Source organism: Vicugna pacos, chromosome 5, assembly GCF_048564905.1.
Source record: "Vicugna pacos chromosome 5, VicPac4, whole genome shotgun sequence".
In the NCBI taxonomy this organism is placed as follows: Eukaryota; Metazoa; Chordata; class Mammalia; order Artiodactyla; family Camelidae; genus Vicugna; species Vicugna pacos.
Window position 1 is genome coordinate 5,588,195 of NC_132991.1, and position 25,154 is coordinate 5,613,348.

General features: G+C 36.3%; 1 long non-coding RNA gene across 2 annotated transcripts in view; it reads left to right on the forward strand.

Moving 5' to 3' along the window:
- The first annotated feature begins 7,751 nt into the window (after positions 1-7,751).
- Positions 7,752-25,154, forward strand: part of LOC140696555 (uncharacterized) — a 45,352-nt gene continuing 27,949 nt past the window's right edge. For both annotated transcript variants that reach the window (XR_012073022.1, XR_012073021.1), the window contains exons 1-2: positions 7,752-7,813; positions 24,221-24,372. This is a non-coding gene — a long non-coding RNA (uncharacterized lncRNA). The remainder of the gene's footprint in view (positions 7,814-24,220; positions 24,373-25,154) is intronic.

Here is a 25,154-nt window from a genome sequence, read left to right on the forward strand (position 1 = left end):
TTGCCTGATGGTTATAGCACAGAGGCTGGACTCAGCTGGACCTCTCTCTCTCCATCTCCATGTTGTCTCTTCTGTGTGTCAATCAACCTTCTTCCTCAGTGGCTCCAGATTCAAGATCAATGTAGAAGCAGTAGTTTCTTTTTCCTCTTTTTTTTTTTTTCAGTTGAAGTATAGTCAGTTTATAATGTTGTATCAATTTCTGGTGTACAGCATAATAGTTCAGTCATACATATACATACATCTATTCCTTTCCATAATCTTTTTCATTTTAGGTGACTACAAGATACTGAATATAGTTCCCTGTGCTACACAGTAGGACCTTGTTGTTTATCTATTTTATAGATAGCAGTTATCTGCAAATTGTGTACTCCCCAATTTATCCCTTCCCACCTCCTTCCCACCAAGTAACCATAAGTTTGTTTTCTGTATCTGTGAGTCTGTTTCTGTTTTGTAAATAAGTTCATTTGTGTTATTTTTTTTTAAGATTCTACATATGAGTAATATCATGTGGTATTTTTCTTTCTCTTTCTGGATTACTCCACTTAGAATGACAATCTCTGGGTCCATCCATGTTGTTGCAAATGGTATAACTTTATTCTTTTTATGGCTGAGTAGTATTCCATTGTATATATCTACCACAACTTCTTTAGGGCTAAATTTGGAAATATCAGGGCATCACTTCTGATGAAGCCTTTTAGTCAAAATATTTATATGCCAGTGCAGGTTAATGGGAAGAAGAAATAGACAATGAGAGGAGTGTCCAAGTGTTCAAAGACTAAACACTGGATGAAGAAAATTAAGTGATAACATATGATTCACTGCTTAGAAGCTACAAATAAATCAAATGGATGTTTATTTCTACTGTTATTTTATATTTTTTCATGTTCAACATACCTAACATTTTATCCTGTTTGTATTTCAGTAACTGACACACTGTGTGCTCAATGACCAAATATATATGTATGTATGTGTGTGTGTGTGTATATATATACACATAAAATAAGAGGAAAACAAAATGACAAGAACTGTTATGTACTCAAAATAATTAGAAATCTTCTAGAAAGGAATATAAAAATTAGGTACATGAGGAAGGCCATTAAAAGAGAAGTAAGATGCTCTTGGTGTTTAAAGGAAGGAGTTGGTTATATCCTGTGGTGACAAATCAAGAATTATTGGTGTGTCCCAGTCTTGGGAGTCTCCAGCCTAGAGAGAATGAGAGTCCCTTAGAAGTATTTATAAAACAATTTCCTCTGATTGGTATCAGAAGATATTTAATTTTTCCAAAAGAATACTTTCAGTAGTAAAAGAGAAGGGAGTGGCTAAGTCGAAGTGAGAAATCAGGGCAAGTTTCCCTGAGCTTTTCACGTTTGAACTGGGTCGCCCTCAGGCAGGGGATGGTGTCACCCAATGGTGCACTGGGTCCAGAGCGTGGAAGGGGACTGGCGAGTGGCCAGGCTGGCCGTGAGGTCTGCAAACACACTCGGCACAGTGTGTAAGGGAGGTAGAGAAGGGAAGGGACTAAAAATTGAGGTTGGGGAACTTCTGATGACTTTACATGGCACAGAGGCTCTTACAATCTTTTCTTAAAGGAACCACAGATTGCCTCTTTCATAAAATAAGTACCACAGTTACATAACTATTGGTGAGTTATAGAAAAGAGACACTGGTTTCAATGTAAGGCTGTAACAGAAGAAGTGGCTTTAAGGCAGGTAGTGCATTAAGACTTATATTAAGAATTAAAAACCATAGTGGGGAAGGTATAGCTCAGTGGTAGAGCACCTGTTTAGCATGCACGAGGTCCTGGGTTCAATCCTCAGTGCCTCCATTAAACAATGAATCAATGAATCAACAAACAAACCTAATTACCTCCCCCCCAAAAATTAATAAGACAATGAAACATTTAAAAAAGAATGAAAAACCATACATAAGGAAGCAAATATAAAAACAGTGACATGGAGAATGAAAGGACAGGGCATGATGGCAAACTCTATGGTTTTTCTACAAATGCAAATAAAGCATGAAGATTCACTGATTAAATGTGACATTATAAGAAAATTGGCAGTGGATCATTAGGTGACATTGCTGGGTTTGATCCTCAAGAGGAAGGTTGGAATTAGAGACAGAATTGGATGTCATTTGTGTAGAGATGGCTGTGAAAAACAAGAGAGAGGGTAGTCTTCAAAACAGTTTCTTCATCTGCTTAAAAAAAAGAGAGAAAAAAAGAAATTTTTATTGATAACCTACAAGATCTTCCCTCCACGAGCAAATTGATGCTAGGCATTTATTAAATACCGGGTTCTGTTTCAGGTCCTAAAGAAACAGGTAAACATTGTCAAAGACTGCTCTGGTGGAACTTGGAGTAGAGTGGACAGAAATGAATAGTACATAAATAAATAAACATACAGACAGACAGGATAATTTTATACACCAGCAATTGCTGAAATTAAAGATGACAGGATAGTAAATGGTAGTGGTAAGGCAGACGTGAAGACAGGCGGCTCAGATACAGGTACTTCTAGGATTCCATCGCTGAAGAGGGTGCACTTGAGCTGAGAACCTACACAATGAAAAGGAATGAGCCAGAAAGTGATCTGGGAAGGGCTGTCTCATGCAGAAGGATCAGGAAGGACAGAGTTTCCAAGAGGGAGCAGCCCTGTTTCAGTAACAGAAAGAAGGTCACAGTGGTTGGTGGCTGGGCCAGAGCATGCGAACCACAGGAAACGAAGTTAACGGTGGAGGCTGAGGGAGGTGGGGGCAGGAATTCATAGGGTTCCATTTGGTCTGAAGAGATGAATCTTGTGTTGAAATCCATACCGCAGCTTTCCACAGCATCAGTCTATATGATATTGCTCAAGTCCGACAAATGCGATGCCCACAGTTAGTAACTTCATTCAAAGGAGGTATCTCACAGGGCTTAAAATTATTTTCAATAGCTTTATTTACCCCTGAGCTTCTTTTCCCCCCCATTCCATTTCCTGCTCACATCTGTATATGTACACAGGCACAGAAGGTAAAGATAAAATTAATTTAGTCACTAAAATGACAAACTCCCTGCCAGCGCCATCAGTTATCCAGACTGGACTAGGGTAAAACTCAACAGAACCACTGTGTGCCAAACAAACAAACAAGCGAAAAAGCCAAACACCTCTACTTTCACGCAGAGTCTAGAATACAAAACACACCCACTTTCCTTAGAGCTAACTTGGAGCTTTTCTTCCCAGAGCTGTTTCTGTTTCTCTTCCCTGTATCACGGGCCAGGTAGCTCTTTGATGATGCAAAGCAGACGAGCGGAATCTTGCGATGCCTTGTACGTCAAAAGGGACCGACATCAGAGACGTGGGTCAGAGAGAAGAGGCCAAACACAGTCCTGCCCAAATGCAAACATCAGGTGGGACCATTCACAACCTACTTGAGTCAACACACTAAAAATTGGCAATTGCTAAAATTTATCCCAATGTGACTATTTTCAACATGTCTAGGTTTTCCTCTCAAGCACCTGCCACTGTGTAATAACTTCTGGGTTTCCCTGACTCTTCCCTTGCTCTGAATTCTTTAGTCTGCCTTTTCATCCTGGAAATCCCAGAATGTCCTCCTGTGACTGGCGATGAGCAGACACTTGGTGATTATGTTAACTTTTAACACCCAGAAAAAGAAGGACAGCACAAAGTTATAATGAAAACACTAAAGCACTAAGTACAACTTCTCATAGTAATAAAATCTCCATTACACCTAAATTTCATTTTGACATTATGTACCTTAAAGGTATAGTTTGCCCAACTAGTAGCTTTTTAGATGTGTAATTTATTCCCATTTTTCTCTGATAAGTAATGATTTCAAATGAATCTCTGTATCTTCCCTTCAATTTCTATGTGAACCGAAAACTGTTGTAAAACAACTGTCTTAAAGTGTAAAATAATAATTTTAAAAGAGAGGGTCTGAGAACCTTCTTGGTGAAAGGTCAGAAAGTAAATATTTTAGGTCACTTGAGCCATCACTGTCTCTGTCTCAGTTATCCAACTCAAAAATCCTATAGACAATACATAATTGAACACATATGGCTGTCTTCTAATAAAACTTTCTTTTAAAAAAAAAGGCAGTGGGTCAGATTTGGCTGGGAGGGGTCAAATCAGAAGTTTGCTTACCATTGTTTTAAAGCATGTTACTAGTGTCCACACATTGGATCATTGCCCAAGTATCCAGTATCAAAAGTAAAATATTTAATCCTTCAATAACTATTTCAGAACTGGCTATTTCTGCCTTCAATTCTTCCAGCTATATATATATATATATATAATTTATATTTATGTTTAGATTTATATGTAATAAATCTAAAAGCTCTTTTACTAAAGGCTATTCTGTCTGATATTAGTCCAACCATTCTAGCTTTATTTTTGTCATTATTTTCATGAAATATCTTTCTTCTAGTCTTTCACCTTCTACTTAATAATATCTTCAGATCTAAAGTGATCTAAAAAGAACTTATAGTTGGATCACATTTTTTTAATTCATTCTGTCAGTCTCTGGCTTTTGCTTAGACAGTTTAAAGCATTTACATTTAAAATAATTCTAATATTTACTTCTATAATTTTTCTATTTGTTTCTGTAGGTCTTATAACATTTGGTTCCTCATTTCTCCATCAATACTTTCTTCTGGGTTTAGTTTAATGTGTGTGTGTGTGATACATTTTGATTAATTTCTCATTTTCCTTTTTGTATAATCTGTAAATTTTGTGTTTTTGTGTGGTTACCATGTGGATTACACATCACATTCTAAAGACATAACAATCGAATATGAACTGACACAAAATTAAAGCCTTCACATGCAAATCGTTGACTCCTACATTATTCCTCCACCTTTACATCAGTCAAAATACAAATCATATCTTTATACATTGTGTGCCTAACATTATATAAGTTATTATATAATTGCATTTATCTTTCAATTCTGTAGAAAAAACATTTTAAATGGAATTATAAATTAAAATTATAATATTACTGCCTTTTACATTTGCCCATGTATTTACTTTTATCAGGGAACTTATGTCTTCATATGTTTTGAGTTACTGCCTACTGCCTTTTTGTCAGCCTGAAGGACTTTGATCAGTATAAGTCAGGTCTAGTGTTTATCAACTCCCTCAGATTTTGCGTCTCAATGTATTCATTTCTCCCTCATTTTTTAAAGGACAGTTACACAGGATATAGAATTTTAAGTTAACTTTCTTTCAGCACTTTAAATATCATCTCCTCATCAAATTCATGGAATAATTTGCACAGAATTGCAATAGTTCATTGATTGTGTATTTCTAGAGCCACAACTTTATTAATTAAAAATTACCAAGTACATGATATTTGTATCAAATATCAACACATATGTGACATTCCCTCAGTGAGAAAACAAGTCTGAAAAGAAAACAATTATATATATATATACACATATGCACATGCATGCATGTATATATGTATGTGTATAAGTGAATGCATGTCTTTCTGTGAACCTTTGTAGAAAATTAATTTCTGGGAGGAATCCATATAAACTGGTCAAACAGTGTTATCTCTATGAGTAAAAGAATGGAAAATTAATTTTATTCTTTATATTTTTATGTGTTTTTCTCTTTCAATAAGTATGAAGATTGTGTTTCTTTTCTCATCAGAAAAAATATTACCTAACTTAATGGGAAATTATAAACAAATAACAATAAAAAATAATAACAATAAATAATAATTAATAATAACAATAAACAATTAATAAATAATAACAAATAAGTAATAATGAAAAAACCACCACCAAGGACAATGACAAAACCCCAGCCAGAATGATTTGACCTGGGAAGAGACGATCGTGGAAGCTGAAAAGCTGACACAGCTTTTTCACATTTATTTTCTCTTTTATTATGTGGAAAAGAGCAGAAAGAGACTTAAAAAATTAATGTGTCCCTGACCTTTCAGTAGCATGTGAACGCTCAGGGAACTCCCTCTCATTGGAAAAGAATGAAAGTGAAGGGGCAGTTAATACTGAATGGAGCTGTGCCACCCAGACCTGAGCAAAGAATGCTTGTCAGGACTTGGGTACCTAGTTTAAGACAAGGGGAAAGAAATACTGTTTCTGAATGATTAGTGTGTTAACTGCATTATCTCATATAAATCTGAACCATAGCCTGATGAGGGAGACACTACTATCTCCATTTTAGAAATGAGGAAACACAGGATCAGTGAGTTGAATTAAATTTCCCAAAAATACACAGCTAGGAAGTGACAAAATCAGAATTTATAACCCAGATTTTACATGCCAGGGTTTTTCCCTTCCTATTTTTAGAATACATTTTTTTCTTATAAAAATTACCATTTAAATATTAGGACATTTCAAAAATACAAAAAAAAGAAGAAAATTAAAATCATAAAATATGTTATTCAATTATATAACACTTTTTATAGTAATCAAATTATAGAGAATAAACTAATGCTATATATATTTTTTTAATCAATGATGAGAACTTTTAATGGTACAAACATGTTGGAAAAATTAATTTAACCCTACAAATTCTGCACCAACAAGATATCCTGTGCTCAGGATTTTACTCAAGGGGAAAGAAAGTCCACAAAAAAATGTGTCCATACTTGTCAATAGCAACTTTTACAGTTCCCTCCTATAACTGATTTTTAATAGTTACCAACGCTGTCTTGAGAAGCGAGGCTTAATGAATATACAAACTAAGTAAAAGATTCCCCTCACTTACCACATTCCTTTCTCCACGAAGAAGATATAACCTAAGCATTTACTGAATATAGAAATAGGTCATCATTTCGTGGCGTGACCTAAGAATTCCAATATATTTTAGACGACAGAAGTTGACCGTGGAGGAGCTCACCGTTGTGCACAGAATGTGAAGTTGGAGAAACTCTGATTGTAGGAGGGGCTTGCCCTGCTTCTGCTGGCTTCAGTGCAGCTCTGGTGTTGATCCTTTGAAATGGATGCCTGAATGGAGGGAAGGGAACAGCAAGTCCTTGTTCCCTAGACCCAACCCTGGGAAAAGGATTACCAGGACTTGGTGCTTGGTCCCCTGAATGGTTTGAAAATGCCCCTTGGGACGTGTGGATTCTCATGTTGTCTGCCATGAACTTGAGCACTTTTAGCATCTCTGCCATCTCTTCTTGTTAGATTGCAGGAATCTTGAACCAGTTCTTGGACCAGCGAATTGAGTTCCTTCCTCAAACGCGTGTCGACCCTCATCATTTTTCTGCCAGCATCAGCGAGGCTAAGTATATTTCGTGAATCTCTGTCGAGCCTGGCATTCTCTACAGATGTCTCCATGCCAGCGCTCTCCTTTTGAGCAGCACAAATCTTGTCAGTGAGCTGGCATTTCTCCTCAATCAGTGCAGCCAGCGTTTCTGCCAACTTCTCTTCGTGTCTCCCATAAAGTTGGCTTCTACATGACTGAGCACGTCTGAAAGTACCTAAGACCCCCACCAAGAAGCTCATGACAGGCAGACATGCCACCACTGTCTGCCCTTCTTTCTAGGTTCTGGAAAGTGAGCCATGAACTCAGGCCATTGGGCAGCAGCAACACCACGACCTCACTCAGTTTCCCAAAGAAGACCCCGAAGCCAAGCTCCACAGAGGACGGCAGCCCCTCCACGGCACTGAGCCACCACAGGGCTCTGCCCAGTCACCATGGAGCCATCAGCCACAACAAGCCCCGCGGAACACAGCAACATTCCACTTGGAACCCAACCAGCAACTGACATGCTGGATTGGTCAGTATCTTGTCCGTGCTGGGGGAGGGGCTGTGTCAGAGAAGAGGTTTGTAACGAAAAAGTGAGTCTCTCCATTAGGGTCTAATGGTCCTTTTTCCTTCCATCTTTCCTTTTGTGTTGATCTCAATACACAAGACAAATGGAGTGAAGTGTGTCCAGGTTAAACTTATGGTTTCACACGTCTTTAAACTTTTTAACACTTGACAGTATCCGAAGACCCACTGTAGGAATCATATGTTAGAATCATACCCATTAACCCCACGATATAAACCTCTGAGTAATGCTATATATTCATGTTGTTCTATTTCAACTGATATTGTATTATGTGTATGTTAACATTTCATCTTATTGTTTCATACAAACAATTGATTTTTGTATTGGTTTTGAGGAATCTTTCATATGTTCTGGTTATTAATTCTTTGTCACTAATAAGTGGTAGTAAGTTTTCCCAATATGTCTGCTGTCTTTTTTAACACAATGTTTACACTTTAATGAAGTAATTTTAGTCAGTAATGTCTCTTCATTCTATATTGGGTTAAAAATACCATCTCATTCACAAGCTTTCCAATATACCTCCTAAATTTTCTTAAAATGCTTGTTTTTAGTTTGTTAGGACTAGGGGTTGTGGTGGTTTTTTACATTTAGATTTTCCCCATAACAACTTTATTTTTTATAGAGTAACTGTAGGCTTTGCCAATTATATATAATCAATGATCCCAAATTTTTTGGAAAATGACGTTCTTCTCCCAACATATATAAAGGTAGATTTATTATATGAATGTCAATTTGTTGCTATGTTAATATCACATTACTTTCATTTTTGTTAACTTATAATTATGCCTCGTTCTTCTCATGCAAATCCTACCCTATCAGCCATCTTCAAATTTTTCAAAACTACACCCGTGTGTTTTCTTTTCCATGTGATGTTCAGGGTCAGTTTGTAAAGCTGCATGAAAAATCATATTTGACCATTGACTGGAAATTGTATTAGAGTTATTACATTTAGGAAGTACATACTTTTCATTATATTAAATTTGTAGATTGATTTGAAGGAGAATTATTACTTTTAAAATATAGTCTTCCAAATGTAAGTTACACAATTTTGTCAATAGTTAAGCCGTCTAGAACAGATTTATAGCAAGGTTGGCAAAGGAAGTAATATGAAAAAACAGAATCTGAACAATAGTAAAGAAATAAAAGGTGACAAATTGTGGAAATTATACTGCAGGCACTATGTGTATTTGTGTTAGTTATCCAAATTCATTGTGTGTGTGTGTGTGTGTGTGTGTGTGTATTTTAAGACTCTGTTGTTCAAGTAAGTTTTTAAACTGATGTGTTGGCCGCTTTGTGATATCTGAACAATAGTGTTCATTTGTGGGTTTTTTTTCTATTCCATGTAAACCTTATTACTGCCAGTCACTAGTAGGTATTTCCTAGACTTTCATTCTGATTAAAAGAGAGTTGGTTTGCAATTACATTCTCTACTGGTTTCTATTAACATGTACAAAAATGCTTTTTCTATGTTGATTATTATCTATAGTCCAATATCTCATTATCGTATGTGCTAAAAGCATGGTCAACTGATCAACCTACTCTTTTGTGTAGTTTTGTGATAATATATTCTGATGACAACTTCACCTTCTTTTCTAATATTTACAAACGTGAATTTTTTTAACTTCGCTATATTAGCATTTCCAATCCAATGTTGATTAAGATTTTAATAGAATTTAACAAGATTTTAAGAACGAATGTTTCTGAACGAGCTTGTCGTGTGGGAGCTAAGTAGACTGTGTGTGAATATGTACGTGTCTATGTTCCTAGACACATAAGGGATTCTTGTTTGATTTTGGTTATCGAGGTTAAAATAACTGGGAAGAACTTCTTCATATCAGGAAGAGTCTACATTATGTGGGATTGCATTAAGTGTACAACATTCCCATCATAGGGATCCCAGAAGGACAAGAAAGAGAAAGGGTCAAAAAGATGTTTTGTAAAATTATGGCTTAGAATTTCCCAAACCTGAAGAAGGAAGAGGCATCCAGGTACAGGAAGCACAGAGGGTCCCAAACAAGATGGACCCAAACAGACTCACAGCAAGACATACCACAGTCAAAATGTCACAAGTTAAATAGAAGGAGAGAATTATAAAGGCATAAAGTTCCTAGCTGATAAAGCTCCTAGCTGATTTTTCTGCAAAGAATTAGCAGGTCAGAAAGGAGTAGCATCATCTATTCAAAGTCCTGAAAACCTGCAGTCAGGGATGCAGGAACCAAATGAAATCGCTTCAGTGGCCAAAGCTGGAGTAATTCGAGCATCAAAATAAATAACATAGTTTGGAATTATAATCTAAGTCCAATGTATATAGTCAAATATATATATATATATATATATATATATATATATATATATATATACACACACACATACACACACACACACATATGTATATGTGTATATATTTGTATATTCATGTATATATATGTATATTTTTCATACTGATAATACTTTAAGAAATTAGTAAATACAGAAATATTTGAGAAAACAAATCTTCTGTGCAGAAGAATTCCAAATAATCTACTTAAATAACCTGCCCGGAGAAGATAGAGCATATCTCCCCACTCTTTAAGTGTGTGCACTGAACAGTGACTTCCTTTCAAAGAAAATGGTACAGAAAGGGAGATAAAAAGAATCAGTTTGCAGCAAAGAAATCTGTCAAACAGTGTTGACCTTTGAAGAACAACAAAAAAAAGAGCTAGTTATTTTACTAGCAAAACTGGTATATTCCAGAAGAGAAGAAAGTGGCAATTTGAGATGAGCAAACTATGGCAAAGCATGGGCAAGTCCAGAGAACAGAGGAGAGGGGCTGGCTTTTACAAGGGACAGAAGGGACCTGGGGAGAGCAGTGGTGGTGCTTCACTGGCTGCAGGTAGGCAGTGTGTTGTTGCTGGGTGGGGAGGAAATCCTCCTTCCTCCGGGGGTCTGGAAGCTGCTGAGTGATGCGTGTGTGAGAGCTCCCCATTCAGGGCTTCTGGACTCCACTTTGAAAGAGATTTCATTTCTTCTTCTTTTTTTTTAATTGAAATATAGTTGATTTACAATGCTGTGTTCCTGGTGTACAGCATAGTGATTCAGGTATACATATATATTTTTTTATATTCTTTTTCATTATAGATTATTATAAGATATTGACTATAGCTCCTTGTGCTATACAGTAGGACCTTGTTTATATATTTTATATGTAGTAGTTAGTATCTGCAAACTCCTAATTCATTTCTCCCCATCCTTTTCCCCCCGGTAACCATAAGTTTGTTTCCTATGTTGGTGAGTCTATTTCTGTTTTGTAAATAAGTTCATTTGTATCTTTTTTTTTGGATTCCACATATAAGTGATATCATATGATATTTGTCTTTCTCTTTCTGATTTACTTCACATAGTATCATAATCTCCAGGTCCATCCATGTTGCTGCAAATGGCATTATTTCATCTTTTTATGGCTGAGTAGTATTCCATTACATATATACCACATTTTCTTTATCTAGTCATTTGTCAATGGAAATTTAGGTTGTTTCCATGTCTTGGCTACTGTAAATAGTGCTTCTATGAGCATTGAGGTTCATGTGTTTTTTTTAAATTGGAGTTTTCTCTGGATATATGCCCAGAAGTGAGATTGCTTAATTATATGGTAAGTCCATTTTTAATTTTTTAAGGAATCCCCATACTGTTTTCCATAGTGGCTGCACTAAACCACATTTCTACTAACAGTGTAAGAGGGTTCCCTTTTCTGCATAACTCATTTATTCTTTTTCACAGTATCTCAGCAATGTGATCAAGATTAACATGTATATAGTCAATATCAACATGACATGATAAATAAATGACACTTACCCCTGTAGTCTTCTTCCCCAAAACCCATCAAAAAGCATCAAACATATTTAAATAGAGGGATATTCTACAAAATAGTTGACCAGAGCTCCTCAAAATCATCAAGATCACCAGAAACAAGGAAAGTCTGAGAAACTTTCACAAACAGGATTCCAAAGAAATAGAGCTACTAAATGTAATACGATGTCCTAAATGGGATCCTTGAACAGGAAAAGGATATTGTGTCAAAACTGAGGAAGTTTGAGTAAAGTATGAACTTTAGTTAACTACAGCGTATCAACACTGGTTCATTAATTAAAAAAAAAATGAATCCCGTAAAATATTAGTGATAGGGGAAACTGGGTGAGGGGTATCTGGGAACTCTCAGTACCATCTCAGCAATTATCCTGTAAATCAAAATGAAGGCATCTAAGTGCCTATGTTCCAGGCCCTCTAGAGGGAGGGTAGGTCAAGAGATGAACAAAATAGAAGAACTTCCTGCCCCATTGAATTCATATACTGGGAAGAGACAGAAAACAAAGCAGTAAGAAAGATGATTTTACATGACATAAGATGATAAGACAGGAATGAATCCAAGGTTAAAATAAAGAATGACTCTGTGAGGTACAGTGGATGATGAGGCCGATGGGTATTTAGCCAGGTTATCAGCAAGACTAGCTACAGCATTAAAACCCACAAAGCCTCTAGACCATTCACTCATATACTATTCAAAGTAAAAGAACAATTTTAAAATAGGTAAAACATTTTCAGATACTTTTCTTTCCTTCTGACAGTTAAATTATTATTATTTTTTAAAAACACTTACCCAAAAGACTCTGCTTGCAGAAGCAGTAGCATACATTTATTCTGAGCATCAAGAAACTATATCTGAGCTTAGATCTGGAGAGTAAGAAAGAATCAGGGATTTCAAAAGCAAGGAAGGGCTAAAGATAACAATGGTTACAACAAAAGTAACAACATTAACTAAAATATATGGAGCAAGTCCTGTATGTCATGGATTGTTACTGTTTTACAAGTACCCTCTGCTTTGGTTCTAACAACAGCCCTATGTGGTAGGTATTATGTATCCCAATTGTACAGGTTAGAAAATTGCCGCAAGGTAGGATTTGAGCTCAGCAGTCTGGGTCCAGAACATGCATTCTTAACCATATTACCATACTGCAAGCTTCGTCTTAGGTAACATTTGTTGAGTGTTCAATGTATGCTAAGCAATGCTCTATAGTAACGCATTTCATTCTTGCTATATAATAAGGAAGTTTGGTCCTATAAATATCTCTATTGCAGAGATGAAGAATTAAAACTAAGTTTTCAGCCCCGGCAGTTCAGCCCCAGAGTTCAGTCTTATCCATGTAGACACTGGCGCTGGGATACGTTTGAAGTATTTTTAGGATAGAGATGAGCCAGGATAACCAGCACCAGAGTGATATTAGAAGATTCTACTTTGATTCTATTTTTTTAAATTTTTCTAAATTTTCTATTTTCTTTATCTGCATAATCACATTGACTGTTGAGTTTTTCATAGCTAGTATCTTTTAACTCCTTGAGTTAGCTTATTTGATATCTCTTATTTTCTACAATTAGTAGGTACCTTTAAATATTTAAGACTGATTTTATTCCTTTGCCTTTAAACCTTGAAGTGTTATAGGGAATTTTGAGAGCTTTGAGATTGAAAGTCTGTACATTTTATGATCAAGCAATTCCACTCCTAGGTATATATCCTAGACTCAGCCCTCCCACTGTTGTACTAGGATGCCATTTCCACTTTTATCATACATGTATCTGTTAATAATTTCCTCCCTCTGTAGTTTACAAGCTCCTTTAAGGCAGACATGAAGTCTTGTTTATTCACTTTTTTCAGTTCCCACAATAGTACTCAACAAAAAGTGAGAACTCAAAGTATGTGTATTACAACATACTCAAAAATTTTAAAGAAAGTGACACAGAAAAGAGAATATATATTCAGCTATATCTTCTCCTTTAGGAAGTTTTCTATAATTCTTCAGACCTTTTCCTTCCCAAGTAGGTTGTAGGGGTTGGGTAGTTGCAAAATTTGAAAAAAAAAAAATCAGAACGACTTTCTTATTGACAACTAGCACATAAAATATCAAAAGGTTTTACTTTTGGAGCGAGAATAAAATATTAAGAAAACCTGAGAATGATAACATCTGAGACTCTCTTTTTGTATTGTGTACTTCACTGTATTTTGAGAATTTCAAGAGATTAAGGGATGTGTTGGATTTACCGTTATGTAAGTGTCAAATCCCAGAAGATCTTTTCATTTCTTCAACACGGATAACCTACAACATACTTTAGTGCTTCCATGACTACTATGGAATTCAAGTTCCCTGCTCTCAAAAATACTCACGTGTTGAATATTTAATTTTTACCTTTCATCGGAGACTAAAGTTTAACTGTTATGAATTTATTGCCTAAAACTAGTCCATTTACTTTCTCCCAATAAGACAGTCTATACATATTTAACATTTGAGATGGCAAGAAATAACAAAAATCATTCTTTGCAACTGCACAACATTTAAATTTTTAATCAAAATATTTATACCTGAGAACTTATGAATTTTTAAAAACTTCAGGACTAGCAAATATTCAAAAACTCATCCAAGGATGGAGGGTATAGCTCAGTGGTAAAGTGCATGCTTAGCATGCCCAAGTTCCTGAGTTACCATTCCCAGTAACTCCATTAAAAAATAAATAAGTAAAAACTTAATTACCTCCTCCCACCCCTGCCAAAATAAATCACCCAAAATTCTGAATTATGATTAATTAGTATTTTAAGTTTATGCTGTACATCTAAGAAAAAAACAGAAATAAGGGCATTCAAATTACAGAGGAGAACAAAAAAGGAAAGTGCCAGAAAACAAAAAAAAAACCCTGCCAAATTACAAATATGGAAATCAATGAAGGAGAATATTATCAGTGTAGTGGACACTGTGGTGTAGCTGCATAAGGTAGTGGTGATGCTACTGGGGAAACAGCTCAGAAGGGAGCCTGATTAGTCAGAAGGCAATCCTATCAGCAGCATTTGGTTCAGGAATAAGCATGTGACTGCATGCTAGCCAATGAAATGCAAGGCAAGGTTGCTGCAAGATTTGAGGAAACATATTGTTCTTGCACTAAAGAAAGCTAAAGGAACACAGACTTTCGTTCCATGAGGATATCAACAAAAAATGCGCAGCATTCTTACTAGAAGTTAAGAGCAAAGGAATGTGTTTTGTATTGTGTTTTGATTTTGCAAACAATGTAGACAGAGAGGTAGAAACAGCCAGATTTTCAGTGCCTGTGAGCCTGCGTTAACTCTAGGCTTCCTATTTTGTACGCTAATGAATTCATAATTGTATAAAGCAGCTTGAAACAGGTTGCCTGGTATTTAAAGGCAAACATGTTAGCTACTAAAGAGAGTTCTAGAAATAGCTACTGTTAAAGCTATTTTCTGACATCCAACCTGCCAACTTTCTACCAGGGAGCTCTGCTCACAGCACAGCCTTTCATAAGGGCAAGTGATAAAAGTCGACTTATCATTTTCACATATACTCTTGTCTTTTTTTTCCCCAAAATACTTTATGTATTTTTTTATCACTTCCTGGAAGTAAAAGGGTATAAAAATTAGAAGTCTGATTATGTATTTTTTTTTAATTACTTGGAGAAAAGAGATAATGAACAGCAGGGCAAAATGGAAAAGGCAGAGTTAGGTGTTTGCACAGGAATCTATCAAGAAGAAGCCTCTCTTGTCTGGTCCTGCCATTTCTTGAGTGCTGAGAATTTTCCACTTACAGCCATTTTCCAGAACACTATGACTTTACACAATGCACTTATTCAACTAGCTCTTTTTAAGGATTTGTCCTACATGAGGTGCTTACAGTGCTTACAATCGACAACAGTGACCCCTGCCTCTTAAAGATGATGAACTGATCTGTAGTGAGTTGAATGCACATTACAAAATAAGGAAGCGTCTGGGCAGGAAACTGACGTCTGCTGAGAGCTAAACTTAGACCAGGGTCACTCGGTGTTTCCACATGGCGCTTAGGCGAGATCCCTCCCAACTCTCTGAAGTTTGTGGTTTTATCCCCATTTTATAAGTGTGGAGGCAGAAGCTTCAAAAGTTAAATAACTTCTAGAATTAACCCGATTGTAGAAGGGCTGCCTCTAATAAGCACATGAAAGATTTAAGGAAAATTTTATAACTGAATCAGGAATGTAGATTGAATGCCTAAGTCTGTAAATTTTTTGTGAAAAAGAATTCTTGAACATCTGAAAATATGATACATAGTGTCCTCGAAGACGGTAAGGGATGCCATTAGCCGAACAAAATGCTGAAATTTAAGCAGCCTTTGGCAAGAAGAGCTCTTTGCAGGGAAGAGTTCTCTGTAGGAGGCCCCTCTGTCTTGTTGCTAACGTTAAACCAGCCACCCCCACCCTCGATACATCTCTGGCCCAAGTACACCTTTCAAATCTTTTGATCACACAATACTTCACCTAACGTGTTAGTTTATCCGATAGATCAAAGAAGTAGACATGGAGAATAAGTAATTAACAGATGACCAGACCTCTTCCCTAGCTTTTCTTTCAGTAGTCTCACCAACAAACTGGGTGAACAAGACAGCATTTAAAGAAAAGATCAGAAGAAGCCCACAAGCCTGCCCGCAGTAGGGAGTGGTGACAACTCTGACCTTTATCTCAGTGATGAACTGAGATCACTTCCCCTTTTCTCTTTGAAACGTTCATGGCTGAGCAGAGTCTTTGGAGACAGGCTTTGGGGGACACTGAGAACACCTCCTCTCCAGATTGCCGGCATTCTGATTAAAAGCAACTTTCATTTATAACAGCATTTGTCTCTCTTGAGTTTTGATTTTTAAGCAGTGAGCAGCAGGACCTGAGTTCAGTAACAGAAGTATTTCTGAATCATAAGGCACTTTGGAAGTGAAACAGAAAAAGAAGTCTTCTGGAAGAGATGCCGTGGTTCCTACGATGGTCGGAATCTTGGTCAGTAAATGTGAGAGCAAAAAAGACCTCTGGACCAATAGTCAGAATGCTGGGGTATGCAGAGGATGCACTTATCCTGCAGAGTCACGGGCATATCTCCATGTAGACCATAAATACCCAGGGATGTGCAGACTGTGCACCAAGATGACAAGCCCCGCTTTTACTATAGCTCTTACACGAACTCCTTATCACCACCAGGGGCAGTCATGCATCGTGACAACTTGTCCCTACAATGATGATGAAGGAGGAATTATAGAATACAAAAGGGAGCAGACTCAGTCAAAATAGCCAACACTTGAGGAAATTAAAATCAAGACAAAAGAAAAATTAATGGAAGGAATAGTACATGAAAAAAAATGAGTCAGTAGGCCAAATAAAGACATTTAAAAATAAAGATAATACTCATGGTCAAAGATTAAATAGACCATTGCTTCACACACAGCTATGCAAAACAATCCGACATTCTGACATTTGAAATGTAATCACACACAAATAGATGAATGAAACAGTTGAGAAGTGATAAATCTTTAAATTATCCTAGAGCATGGCAGAAAAGGGCAAAGATGCAACTTGGGAAAGAAAATTCAACAGACAAGGATAGAATCAGAAATAGAATCAGAAGTAATATTAATATTAAATAAATATTAATATATTTAAATTGAAAAACACACTTTTGTCATCAGATAATAAAATGAGTCGATTGTATGGAAAAGTATTAATATAAGAAGATCAATATCTAGACATGTTTTGGAGAAATTGTGAAATTTGAGGATAAAGAAAAAATAAGAAAGCCCCTAAAAGGAAAAATAGATGTTATCTATTGTAAAAAGATAATTGAGCAATAACTTCAAAGTTCATATGAACATTACTGTGTATATGAGAATCTCATAACCCAGAAATACTAGCATTAAAATAAAAAATAAATTAATTTAAACATTTATGCACACAAGAAATCGGAAAATGTATCACAGTCACATCCTCTGTAAAAAGATAACTCAAAGATTTAAAGCAATAAAATAAAAAATACAAATGTGGAAACTATAAAATAGCAATATAATTAAACACAAAAAAACCAGGTGTCAATGTTATTATCAGATGAAACAGAATTCCAGGTGTAGATAGTAATAGGACCAAAGTGATTGTTTTTCTTTCATAAATTGTTCAATTAACCATGGATGTATAGCAACCATGTACATTTCTGTACATATTTACACATTTCCTCTATCCCATGAGCTACAAAAGCTGCAAATTGATAAAAATAAAAGTAGATATTTAAAAAAATCTATAATGTGAAGTTTGATTTTGAAAAAAAATTATCAATAAAATAGAAACAGGTAAATTATTTAACAGTAATCAAAAGCACAGAATTTATATAATTTATTTCAATTTTACCTCACATGGAATGCTCATTTTGAGGGGGGTGTGACTATTTATTTATTTATTTATTTATTATAGATAAGATAAGGAATGTGAGTTTATTGAAGTATAGTCAGTTTACAATATTGTGTGAATTTCTGGCATACAGAATAATGTTTCAGTCACACATATGCATACCTATATCATTTTCATATTCTTTTTCATTATAGGTTACTACAAGATATTGAATATAGTTCCATGTGCTATAATGGAATGCTCATTTTTTAAAACACATTTAGACCAACTAAAACATAAAGACGCTTATTTATTAAAACAATGGCAAAACACCAGTGATGGCAATAACATTGACAGTTCAATGAGTGGAAATTGAAAGTGGGAATTGTTACAGAAAGGGAGGGGGACCGATGATGATCTGGGGAATTTTAAGGGATATAATATGCTGTCTGCTTCTCTGATCTCAAGCTTATCTGGGAAAGAAAATTCTAGAGATAAGGCTAGACTCAGAAATAGAATCAGAAATAATATTAATATTGAATAAATATTAATATGTTTAAATTTCATGGGCTGTCACATTGTGGTCGAAGGTCACGCAAACTGTTGAATTCTCATGGTCCAATTATGAAAGGTGTTTGGTCAGCTTTATAAGACTGGGATAAAGGGTAAGGATAGAGCAGCAACCGCTGATGGTCGGTGTGTTATAGACCAAATTGTTCACAGTTAGCTTTTTCTTTAAGAAATAATAATAAAATACCTGTTTGGCACACTGGGTTAAATGGGGAGGAGCTCCAGCTGCTCCCATCCCTACTGGGTGCTTCCAAGCTCAGGAGAACAGCATGTTGGCATCTACAGCCAATTCACAGAACAGTTTGTCAGCTCGCATTGCTGTAGGAATCAGGCTCGGACGATTTAGAAGTGTAGGACTTAAGAACATGTGCATAACTCAAAGAGAAGGCATACCAAAAAGGAAAATAAGACGATAAATATGTGGTTTAAGTATTTTTTAATATAGGATACTCTGTGTGTGTGAGAGAGAGAGACAGAGAGACAGAGACAGAGGCAGAGATGGAGAGACAGAGACAGAGAAATAGAGAGGGAGAGAGACAGAGAGAAGGAGAGAGCCCTACCCAGCATGTTTGCCCTTTTCTCGTCCATTTCAACGTGTATATGAGCAAATTAGTAATTCCCCTTGAGTAATCTCAAAGCTCAAAGAGCTCTTACATTTTTATAGCAACGTACCACATTCAAACCTTGTTAGGATTGTTCTTTTTATTTAAATTATACTAGAATGTTTGGAATATTAACACTGAAGCTCTTCAGATTTCCTCTTGTAGGAATAATACCCACAGGTGACTAAACTATATTCCTCAGTAATTACTTATTGATAAAAAAAATTGGGGGATATATTACTTAGGTTAATTAAATTTTGTTTAACAGGCATTTCTGCTATCTTTCTACACAGTCGATTCTGAAATGATGAATACATTTATTCATTATAATTATAATATATGAACTTTTTGGCAGACGTGTAGCAGGGCATGAAAATCACTCTTTGGATATAGAACCCTACGTGCCAATTTTATAATATTTACAGATGCATATTGACCCTGTTTCCTACACACATACACACACATGCCCTAACTGGATACAGAAGAAATCCGGAGGATTAGAAGGTCAGAAGTTTAGAATCAGGCAGTCCTAGGATTCTCTTCCAGCGTGATCATTGACTGGATGTGTGATTTTAGCATCTTTTTTTAAAAATTGTCAATGTAATCTTGGAATTTGCTTCACAGCAATGTTGTGGATGATGTAAGTAGTATACAAACATCCTTAACACAGAACTTTCTACCTGATGTTCAGAATATGGTACCTGATACCATTATACAATGTGTAGTCAAAACTAGTAATAAACATTTATTGCTTTCTATGTTGCAGGCATTATTTTAAGGCTTCAGTGCATTAACTCTAACAAAACCCCATGAGCTGGGTATTATCAAAATTATCTCCATCTTATAGCTGAGATCACTGAAGCACAGAAAAGCTTAAGGGACTTATCTAAAGTGACATAGCTTGACAAAGAATACCAGGTAGTCATTAATAGTGCCCCAAACATCCTTACGTTGGTCCTTGTGTGAGTGGTGCTTCCAAATTCAGGTGCCTCATACCACATAAGTGACCAGATATGGTCACAAGAGTTCTTCCTACTATACCCTCCAAACCCAATTGCTCTGATAAATACATACCTCCTCCTTCCCTTTACAAAAACTTCTGTAATCCCAGGCCTGGCACCACTTCTAGGAAGCCATATTAAAATTGTCACAGGTTGTTTTCCTACATCTGAGGGACTTTGAAAGTATTTTTAATATCCATTTCATTCTGCAGTTCATGGCCGTCCTTCACTGATTACTTTGAAAAGTCACTCTCTCTCCTTGGCATAGAAATGGTGTGTTCACCATCCAACACACCAACCTCTCATTTACTTAACTTTTCAATTTCAATCACCTTTAACTGCTCTAAAAACTGTCAAATTCAAGTGTGTCACTTACTTCTACTACTTCATATCATTACTTTATTCCATTACTTCTGCTCTGTTCTAATTTCATGAGCTTCATGTGGCAATGATTCCCGACCCTGACACACATTACAGTTTTCAATAAGAAGTCAAAACGATGCATTTGCCTAGCCCCGACCAGCAGGGATTCTGATTCAGTTGATCTGTTTGAGTTCTGAGCATCCATATGTTTTAAAAATCTCCTCCTGTGTCTTAATACGCAGCTATTATGAACCCCCCACTGTTCCACATTCTCTCAATTACTCCTTATTTTACTAGGCTAAGAGTACAGTCATCCCTCGCTTTCCACCAGGCATTGGTTCCAGCACCCACCTCAGGTAGCAAAATCTGTAGAAGTTCAAGCCCCATAGTAGGCCCTGCCTGTCCACAATCACCTAGAGATTCAACCTACCAAAGATCGTGTGAGACTGTATTTATTGGAAAAAATCTGCATATAGGTGGTCTTGCGCAGTCCAAACCACGTTGACAAGGGTCAACTGTGTTAAATTCGATGGAAGCTCCCCACTTCATCTTTTTTGAATAGTCTTAACTCCCCTTTTCTTTTGGCCATAAGGTTCTCCAACCACTGGGTCATTACTTCTGCATTTCAATTCTTCCAAGTTTCTGTTCCATCTCTGATTCACCATGGCCTTCTCCACTCTCTTTTCCTCCTGGTCTCTTGTCCTCAAGAGCTCCCTAAAAAAACATTCTTCCCTTTTGACCAGGCTGTATATCCTGTGAAGGAAGATAGTCATATGTATTTATTCTGCTATCTAAAGTTAGAAACTCTCTAATAGTTTTAACTCAGTTGTGTTTGTTTTGTCTTGTTTTGCTTTTTAATCCAGGCCATCACAAAGTCTGTTATGCTAATGGACAATGTAAATTATCAAATGGCGTTTGCAGTTCTTACCATTTCTAAAATGAATTGGTCTGTGTTCTTCTTCCAACTTCCCATGTTTTCCTATTTTTTCTTATTTCTTTCCCTTTGAAAATTTCTTAGCAGCTCTTTTAAAAAATGCTGGAACACTGAAAAAAAAAACTCCGATTATAAAAAAAGAAGTCTTCTCAATTTATTCAGCGTCACGACTGATGGTCATTAGGTCTTAATGTTCCATCAGATGCCCTACTCCAATGTCTTATTTCCGAAGTCCTATGTCACAGAAATCAGAAATACTAGGTGAGAAAAAGAAGGATTCTTTCCTGTGTTCTGACCACTAAAATCTTTACCTATCACACCTGAGCCCTAAAGTGAATGCCTCCGGGCATCTATCTCTTTAGAGCCACAGTAAGTTGGCAGGACAACTTCCATCTTGGAGACTTTCATTAGAAAAGCAAAGGAGCTGAGAATGAAGCATTAGGCTTTATAGAGAGTGCTTTTCAGAATTTGAAAGAAAGGCTCTGATAGATTGATAGACTTCAGAGGTCCTCCTGTCTAAGAATTCATCTCAGTTCGCTTTGATTCAATTTGAACATCTCCTAGTTAAATCTACCTCATCTTTTAAAATGTCCTGGATGGTTTCTGAGGAGATATGTAGGTAATTTCCTGGGAGGAATGACAGGGCTTTTGAGGCTGATGATTTGCCCTGGAGGATCTGGTCCTCCAGCAAGGGCTTACATTTCTGACAATATAAGAGAAAGGGATTACTTTTTAACATGGTGGCCGTTATTAAAGTTTCATGAAGAAGAAGGTTAAAAAGGTTTTAGAAAATGTGCTAGGGCAGAGAAAGGGAACTGCCTGCCTAGCAGGGAGACCAGATGTTTCAGGTTTGTTCCAAGGATGATGAACAGATTGAGAAGAATGTAGTGTTGATATTAGGGAATAATGGATGATGCAATTCTAAGAGTACCATCAGACCAAATTCCCAAGTTGTATATATTAGAGTAAATCAAGGTTCTCAACCTTAACACTTGTGACACTTTGCATCAGACAACGCCTTGTTGTGGAGCTCTTCTCTGCATTGACGGTAAGCAGCATTTTTGGCCTCCGCCCACTAGATGTCAGTAGCACCTCTGACCTCAGTTGCAATAACCAAATATTTCCCTGCTTGAGAACCACTGGGCTAACTGAAGGTTTTTAATTAGGAAAAAAACATATATATCCTTTCTGAGGTAATTCTGGTGAGATTATGCAGAATATATTGCTGAGTTGCAATAATGCAGAGAACCAGAACTAAACGGTGGCCATAAGAAGATGAGGACAAAATGTTAGTGAGAAGAAAGGGTTTAGGGAAACCAGCAGAGCAATGACTGAGCTTGAGGAACAGAGAAGAGGAAGGTTGATTGTTTCAGGGTTGTAGGTGGTAGAGACAGTGAATACTGTCTTGTTCTCATTCCTTTTACTCTTGTGATTTTGTTGTGATTCCTTCACTTCCACCTTTGTGCAGGGATGAGTTGAATGTTTTTTCTTGATATGATAAAGAGAAAAAATGTGCAGTACTTCGATGGTGATTTAGAATTAGTTATGGGTTAAAGCTGAAGAACAACTTTGAGGAATTACAGGTACAGAAGTTCTTGAAGAAATAATGTGATTGTCTATGAAGAGAATTCCAGGTGGAAAAATTAAGGAAGATGATGAACGCCCTAGATAAAGTCTTCCTGTAAAGAGGGGGAAGAAGCAGGGGACAGGAGGAGGAAATGTCAGAAGGGTCAACAAAGACTCTAAGTCAGGAGCAAAAGGAAAAAAAAAAACTTTCAAGAAGTTAAAAATCAACTTCAATATTTTGGGAAGTTAAAGATCATGAGATCTCACAGGAGACCAAGATATCTGTGTGAATAAAAGACAGAGATCATTTACTGAGTAGTGGTGGGGCCGGAATTAGATGAATATGAGTTATGAGGTGATGGGTGGTTACAGAGAGGCATATGATGAGGACTTTTCAACATTTTGTCAGAATGAGAAAAATAAAGAAATGGAGTGTTATCCTGAGGGCAAATACAAATCACATAAACAATTTCTGAAGCTAAGTGATATATATGGATATAGGAGGAATGAGTAAATGTGAGAAAAAACAATTGAAAATTTGAGAGATGAACTCCAACTATTATGGATGCTGGTTAAATGTGGACACATCCCTGTGTTTGTGCAGCTTTCACAAGTGAACTACTTCTTGCTTCAAGAAGTAGTTTTTGTCTTTGAGCTATGTTGCACCTTTTAACAGAACTAAATGAAGGATGACGTATCTATTTATGCCAAAAAGAAAGTGCAAATCCTATGAAGCTAGCCATTTTTCAAGAATTAAAAATGTATGCCTACAAAAGGGAAAAGAAATTAATGATGTTCTTTAAATGTCAAAATCAAGAGCAGAAGGACATCCACAAGAAACAATAGTACTGGTGTATGTATACCCAGCGCTCCTGGATGGAGAAACATGTAGTCTTTTTTGTTTTTGGGGTTTTTTTTTTTTTTTGGTTTTTTAAATTTTTTTTAGTGAACTATATACTCTGGCCATTTGTTGCTCTTTAAACCTTTGCCATATTTTTGCAAGAGGCCTCAAATTTTCTCAGCGAAGATTATTACCCATAGATGTTGAAACAACAAAGTTGTGCAGACCATGTTTACCCAATTTGTTTCAGAAAATCAAACAGAAAGAACTTACTTATTGGCACTAAAACAAGAAGCTTTAGTCATTTCAATGGAAAGACTTTATTTTCGTTTTGGTTTAGACATCAAAATGAGGACTGACATTAAAATGCAGAGTCTCAACCCTGCCTGTCTACAGCTCTCCAGATCGCTGCCTGCCTGTCCCAGATTCCCACTGTTGACTTCAGCTGGAGAAGGTAAAATATTCAAATGGATTCTGGGGCTCGCTCTTGAGGTGAGTTAGAATTGTGGACAATGTACACATTATTCATTTAATGCTCCGTTTCAAGTCAAGGGTGAAAAATGAATGCAGTCACTAGATAATGTGAAATAATGCAATGTCATTTTTGTATGTATGGTTGTCCCTTGTATCTGCAGGGAATTATTTCCAGGAACCCCTGTGGATACCAAAATCCATGGATGCTAAAGTCCATTATAGAAAATGACACAGTACTTGCATATAACTATACACACCCTCTGATATTCTTTAAATTTTCTTTAGCATACTTATAATAACTCATACAATGTAAATGATATGTAAAGAGTTATAAATACAATATAAATGCAGTGTAAATAGTTGGCAACATGTGGTAAACTCAAGTTTTGCTTTTCTGGAGCTTTCTGGAATATTTTTGATTATTTTTGATCCTTGCTTGGTTGATTCTGTGGATATGAAACCTGCAGATAATGAAGACCGACTGTATAGTCATCGTTTCTTAAATTATTATTTAAAGTTAAAATTGCATACTTGATTATTCAACATGTTCTTAAACTGTAACCTTAAAGAAATCAGACTGTGCATCATCAATCTTTATTACCATAGGTATTGGTGAACTTCGTCTCTGTTCCCATCTCTTATAAGTTAAAAACACAGACCATAGAAACTGACTACATGTGAACGTGTTGCTGAACTCAGGTTTGTCTGCTCACTGCACAAAAGCCAATACTCGAGAAACAAGGGTTGGTAGAAAGGAAGATTGCTTTAATCAGAAAAGCCAGCAATCTGGGGAGAGGACA